The sequence below is a fragment of the Palaemon carinicauda genome, chromosome 42 (assembly GCF_036898095.1).
Source record: "Palaemon carinicauda isolate YSFRI2023 chromosome 42, ASM3689809v2, whole genome shotgun sequence".
NCBI classification, from domain to species: domain Eukaryota; kingdom Metazoa; phylum Arthropoda; class Malacostraca; order Decapoda; family Palaemonidae; genus Palaemon; species Palaemon carinicauda.
In genome coordinates, this window is record NC_090766.1 from 12,312,835 (window position 1) to 12,320,334 (window position 7,500).

Sequence of the window (7,500 nt, forward strand, 5' to 3'; positions counted from 1 at the left end):
GATGAGCCATGTACTAGAACCAATAGTAGACTTACTTAAAAGGACCATGAGAGAGGAGAGAGAGAGAGAGGAGAGAGAGAGAGATTTATATGGGTTTAGAATCATTATAAAAAACAGGAATTCAATCACATGAGTATGCACCACAAGATAAATACTTCGTTTATTATTATTATTATAATTATTATTATTATTAATTTTACTAGCCAAGTTACAACCCCAGTTGGAAAAACAGGATGCTACAAGCCCAAGGGCTCCAATAGGGAAAGGTAGCCCCGTGAGGGAAGGATATAAGGAAAGAAATAAAACTATATAAGAGAAGGAATGATTAAAAAAATATCCCAAGATCAGTTACCAGCATTAATATAAATTTGTCATAAACAAACTTATGAAGTGGCTCGTTGGTAACGTCCTTGACTGGTGATCGCCAGACTGGGGGTTAGAGTCCTACTCAAACTCGTTGCTTCCTTTGGTCGCTGCAACCTAACTATCCTTGTGAGCTAAGGATTGGGGTTTTTTGGGGGAGCCTATAGATCTATCTGCTGAGCCATCAGCAGCCATTGCCTGGTCTTCCTTGGTCCTAGCTTGGGTGGAGAGGGGGGCTTGGGCGCTGATCATATATATATATATATATATATATGAATATGTATATATATATAATATATACATATATATATACATATATATGTATATTATATATATATATATATATTATGGTCAGTCTCTAGGGCATTGTCCTGCATTGATAGGGCAATGTCACTGACCCGTACCTCTGTCATTCATGAGCGGCCTTTGAAACCTTTTAAACTCAAAGGTCATCCTTAATGAGGCAATTAATTACCATAGTAATTTTTCAATTCATAAGATAATTGTTGCAAAACAAAAGCCATAATTAGAAGTCATTAAAGGTTCTTATTTAAAAGCTATTCATCATCAAACCATTATTTGAAACAATCACAATACATCCGAGCTATTGTATGCATTGTATGACTACAATGCCTTACGAATCAATCAACTGTCGATACTTAAAAATCGAATGACAGTGGCGTTGTCTGATATGCAATTATATTGAAGATGATGAGCAGATCGAGGGAAAGCAAACCTGAGAGAGAGAGAGAGGAGAGATGAGAGAGAGGAGAGAGAGAGAGAGAGAGAGATATAGCTTTTATCAGGGGTAATCTCCCCTACATAACAGAGTGCAAGTGTCTGTGTTATATATATATATATATAGTATATATATACAGGTATATATATATATATATACAGTATATATATATACATTATATATATATATACTATATATATATATATTTCTCTTCGGAGAGGGAGTAGTCGTACCCTGGTGGGAGGGGGTTGCGTATGCATGTGTGTACAGATCTATTTCAATATTTAGCAATAATTTTTAACGGATCGTAGACACTATAGTCAATTCTTTTTTGTGAGGCAGATTTGCACCGACTCGTAGGGGTGCCCTTTCATCTCGGAAAAGTTTCCCGCTCGCTGATTGGTTGGATAAGATCATTCTAACCAATCAGGATAGCATGAAAACTTTTCCGAGCTAAAAGGGCACCGCTGCGAGTCAGTGCAAATGCGCCTCATAAAAAAAATTAGTATAGTTAACTACAAATACCTAGGAGAGAGAGAGAGAGAGAGGAGAGAGAGAGGAGAGGAGTAGAGAGAGAGGAGAGAGAGTATTATAAAACTCTGTCAGAAATAATTAATTAAAAATACACATTAGCGCTCACTTCCAAAGAAAAAAAACTTTAGCTACATATGAATCGCCCAAGCTCCCACTCCACCCAAGCTAGGACCAAGGAGGGCTAGAAAAATGGCTGTTGATGATTAAGCAGGTAGACCAATAGGCTCCCCCCAAACCCCCTTATTCTTAGCTCACAAGGATCGTGAGGTTGCACCAACCGAAGGAACTAACTACGAGTTTGAGCGGGACTCGAACCCCAGTCTGGCGTTCACCAGTCAGGGACGTTACCACAATCGGCCAGAATTAACAGCAAAATATTTACGTAAGCAGAAACTCATTTCATCACGTATCAATTATTTTGTCCAAATGAACATATGCTACCGAGGTCTAGGCGATGTCAGGGGGGGAAGAAGAAGGAGAAGAAGAAGAAGAAGAAGAAGAAGAAGAAGAAGGAGGAGGAGGAGGGAGGAGGAGGAGGGAGGAGGAGGAGGAGGAGGAGGAGGAGAGAAGGAGAAGACGTGTCACTCACAGTAATGCACACTGTTAAAGAAATCCGTAATTTTAATCGGAAATTCTCCTTAAAATACAGGCGACCGTAATTTCACCATACTTTGTTATTATATACTACAGGTGGGTGAGCGTAATATCACTCTTTTACGTCAATATATCCATTTTTAAAAAGGTAATAATCCTAGACTAAATGTTACCAGACATTTACCGTTTTTTTAATGGAACCTAGATTTATGTCTACTTTAGGCTCCAGAGCCTTTAAATATGTGGCCCCGAGACTATATAATAAGCTCCACGAAACATTGGAATGATTGAAGACATTAAGGCTTTCAAGAGGAAACTGAACACTTTCTTATTTCATGAGTCCTTTGACAGTGACGATTTAACAGCAAATTAACAATATGCGATATGAAACGTTAAATACTCATTTTTGGATTGCCCTATTTAAGGCTACCAGTTTTTAGGGTTGCCCTTTTTTAGGCTACCAATTTTTGGGTTGCCCTTTTTTAGGCAAAAAATTTCTGGGTTACCCTTTTTTAGACTACCAGTTATTGGGTTGCCATTTTTAGGCTAACAGTTTTTGGGTTGCCCTTTTTTAGGCTACTAATTTTTGTGTTGCCCATTTTTTAGGCTACCAATTTTTTGGGTTGCCCTTTCTTAGGCTACCAATTTTTTGGGTTGCCCTTTCTTAGGCTACCAATTTTTGGGTTGCCCCTTTCTTAGGCTACCAATTTTTGGGTTGCCCTTTTCTAGGCTACCAATTTTTGTGTTGGCCTTTTTTAGGCTACCAGTTTTTGGATTGCCCTTTTTTCAGGCTACCAGTTTTTGGGGTTGTCCTTTTTTTAGAATACCAATTTTGTGGTTGCCCCTTTTTTAGGCTAACAATTTTTGGGTTGCCATTTTTTAGGCTATCAATTTTTGAGTTGTCCCTTTCTTATGCTACTAATTTTTTGGGTTGCTCTTTCTAAGGCTGTCAATTTTTGGTTGCCCTTTCTTAGGCTACCAATTTTTTGGTTGCCCTTTCTTGGGCTACCAATTTTTGGGTTGCCCTTTCTTAGGCTACCAATTTTTGGGTTGCCCTTTTTTAAGTTGCCAATTTTTGGGTTGCCCTGTTATAGGCAACCAATTTTTGGGTTGCCCTGTTATAGGCAACCAATTTTTGGGTTGCCCTGTTATAGGCAACCAATTTTTGGGTTGCCCTTCCTTAGACTACCAATTTTTGGGTTGCCCTTTTTTAGCCTACCAATTTTGGAGTTACCCTTTTTTAGGCTACCAATTTTTGGGTTGCCCTTTTTAAGGCTACCCGATTTTTTGGTTGCCCTTTTTTTATGCTACCGATTTTTTGGTTGCCCTTTTTTTATGCTACCAATTTTTTGTGTTGCCCTTTTTAATGCTGACCAGTTTTTGTGTTGCCCTTTTTAAGGCTACAAATTTTGGGGTTGCCCTTTTTTAAGCTACCCTTTTTGGGTTGCCCTTTTTTGGGTTGCCCTTTTTAAGGCTACCAATTTTTGGGTTGCCCTTTTTTAGGTTACCAATTTTTTGTGTTGCCCTTTTTAAGGCTACCAATTTTTGGGTTACCCTCCGTACAAATTTCTCCTTCCATAATGAGGGTATAGTAGTACCCACCTAAAGTGACATAATAATGGACGTTCTATTAGGGAAGCACTTTACGAAATGAGCTTCTTAAGATTTGTCTTTCTCGGCGAACAATGAAAGCGATACTCTAAAAAAGTCTACAATATTATGATAAAAAAGGGATTTTGAAATTATCTAAAAATATTCTTATATATGAAAAATGTAAGTACAATATATATATATATATATATATTCGATGGTTTTGAAAGGTATTCTGGATTATATATATATGTAAATGTATATATATATATATATATGTGTGTGTAATTATATATATATATATATATATGTGTGTGTGTAAATATATATATATATATATATATGTGTGTGTGTGTGTGTGTATAAACACACACACACATATATATATATATATATACATATATATATATACATATAATATATATTTATATTATTATATATTATATATATATATATATAATATACAGTATATACATATAATATATTTTGCTATACATTTACACTATAGGCTTTTTTATGTTTTCAATTAAAATCTTGCAAACGAATACTATATTTTAAACTCAATCCAATGAAGTAAGCGAGCACTTCAACTAATAATAATAATATAATAATAATAATAATAATAATAATAATAATAATAATAATAATATTAATAATAATAATAAGCATGCTAATTACTCGTAAAGTAAAAGGAACCATCTTAGTTAAGACATTTATGGAAGACAATTAACACAATAATGGGGCCAAGCAGACTGTGATACTTTGGGAACATCCAAGTAGTAGACAAGACACGAAAATCAACATAGGATGACTTGAGAATACAGAGAAGAAGTGTCTTGTAGAAGAGAAATCGTCCTGAGAGAGAGAGAGAGAGAGAGAGAGAGAGAGAGAGAGAGAGAGAGAGAGCATCCAAGTGGTAGGCAAGACACGAAAATCAACATATGATGACTTGAGAATATAGAGAAGATGTATCTCAAAGCAGAGAAATCGTCCCTGAGAGAGAGAGAGAGAGAGAGAGAGAGAGAGAGAGAGAGAGAGAGTTACAAGAATTTGCTGTTTCAAAGACTAAATTCAGGGTTGTGGTGGCTGATGCATTAACGTCAGAGACTGGTGAACACCAGACTGGGGTTAGAGTCCTGCTCAAACTCGTTAGTTCCCTTAGGTCACTGCAAACCTCACCATCCTTGTGAGCTAAGGATGGGGCGTTTGGAGGAGCCTGTAGGTCTATCTGCCGAGTCATCAGCAGCCATTGCCTGGCCTATCCTTGGCCCTAGCTTGGGTGGAGACGGGGACTTGGGCGTTGATCATATATATATATATATATATATATGTGTGTGTGTGTGTGTGTGTGTGTGTGTGGTCAGTCTCTAGGGATTATCCTGCTTGTTAGGGCAAAATCACTGTCCCTTGCCTCTGCCATTCATGAGCTGCCTTTAACCTTAAAGCTTCTTGCAAGAATAAGTGATAAAGAAGTCAACGAAACTCACTTAGTAATAGTAGTAAAAATAACCAATAGAATAACGAATAAGGACAAGGGTAAATGGAAGAAGGGAGATAAATAATGGAGAATGGAAAAGGCGAAATTATAAACGAAAACTGCTGGAAGGAAAACCAATGGAACATAGAATAAGTGCAGCAGCGAATAGTAGGGAGATAAATAACGGAAAATGGGAACAGGCGAAGTTATAAACGAAAACAGGGAGAAGGTAAGAATAGGAGATGTAAAATTTTAGAAGATTTTGTTGAAAAGAAGGACACGGACAAAAGATTCAGCTCCAGTTCCTAGAATATTCCAAAATTCCTCCAGGTGTAGAAACTTCCGAGTTTACAAATACAAACAGGAATACGAAGAGATTCCGATACCGTCTTTTGAAAAGGAGTTTAAAATTCAGCACAATTCTTCCCCCAAAACGACAATATCCGGTTGAGAAATATTCTCCAATGGGCCTTTCAGGGTTTACCAATTTCAAGTAATAACAGAGAGGCAGACAGAGAAACAGAGATACAGAGACGCAAGAAAGGCAGAGATATATAGGCAAGGAGACAGATACAGACGCCGAGAGACAGAGACGCAGATACAGAGATACAAAGAGGCAGATATACAGAGAGACAGAGAGGCAGAAATACAGACGTAGAGATACAGAGGCAAAGATAGAGACAAGAGAGGCAGAGATACACAATCAAAGTGGCAGAGATACAGAGGCAGAGAGACTCAGATAATATAAGTAGAGATACAGAAGCACAGACAGAGAGACAGAAGCAGAGTTAGAAATGCAGATAGACAGATGTACACCAAAATTCTAGTTTTATTCTTCCAAAAATTACACGTATGAAGACAAACTAAAACATTTATGAAGAATTTGGGGAAGGACACGAACCCTAAACCCAAAGTATTAATATCCAACAGCTGCTACACAACGAATTTCCAAAATATACTAAAATTTTAACATTCTTGATTGACAAGAAGGACCCACTTGCTTATCTACACTTTAACAACCCGTAATTTTAATCAGAAATTCTCCGTAAATATAAACTGTTCTCAGCCGTATTTCATTAAAATACAGGACACCGTAACTAGTACCCTACTTATTATCTTTTACGGGTTGGTGACCGTAATATCACTAGTTTACGTCGAGGTATCTGGCTTTAAAATGGTAAAATGCCTGGGAATATTTATTCACATTTATTCCAGGATATTTACCGATTTTACGGCAAATTTTTAACAGTAGTATCAGTAAAATATTTCCAATTTCAAATAAAAACAAGAAGACAGACAGACAGAGCTACAGATGTACACAAAAATTCTAACTTTATTCCTCCCCGAAAACACACATATCAAGACAAACTAAAATAGTAATTATTTAAGGAATAAAAACATATAATATATATATATATATATATATATATATAACCGTTGCTTCAACGAATTTCCAAAATAAACTCAAGAAAACCTACATAAAACGAGATCATATTCGGGCGAGCATCGATATTAAATTATCCAAACAATTCGATCGAAACTCTAGATTGTTTAGAAAAGCCACACATTTGGCCTTCCATGGAAATTTTTTTTCGGCATTTCCATCAGCCTATCATATAATTACAGTAACTGCAATTACATTACATTTTGACTGGCCAGACAGTACTACATTGGATCCTCCTCTCTGGTTACGGTTCATTTTCCCTTTGCCTACATTCACACGGAATAGTCTGGCATATTCTTTACATATTCTCCTCTATCCTCATACACCTGACAACACAGATTACCACACAATTCTTCATCACCCAAGGGGTTGCTGCACTGTAATTGTTCAGTGCCACTTTCCTCTTGGTAAGGTAAGAAGAGACTCTTTAGCTATGGTAAGCAGCTCTTCTAGGAGAAGGACACTCCAAAATCAAACCACTGTTCTCTAGTCTTGGGTTGTGCCATAGCCTCTGTACCATGGCCTTTCACTGTCTTGGGTTAGAGTTCTCTTGCTTGAGGGTACACTCGAGCACACTCTCCTATCTTATTTCTCTTCCTCTTGTTTTGTTAAAGTTTTTATAGTTTATATAGGAGATATTTATTGTTGTTACTCTTCTTAGAATATTTTATTTTCCTTTTTTCCTTTCCGCACTGAGCTATTTTCCCTGTTGGAGCCCCTGGGCTTATAGCATACTGCTTTTCCAACTAGGGTTGTAGC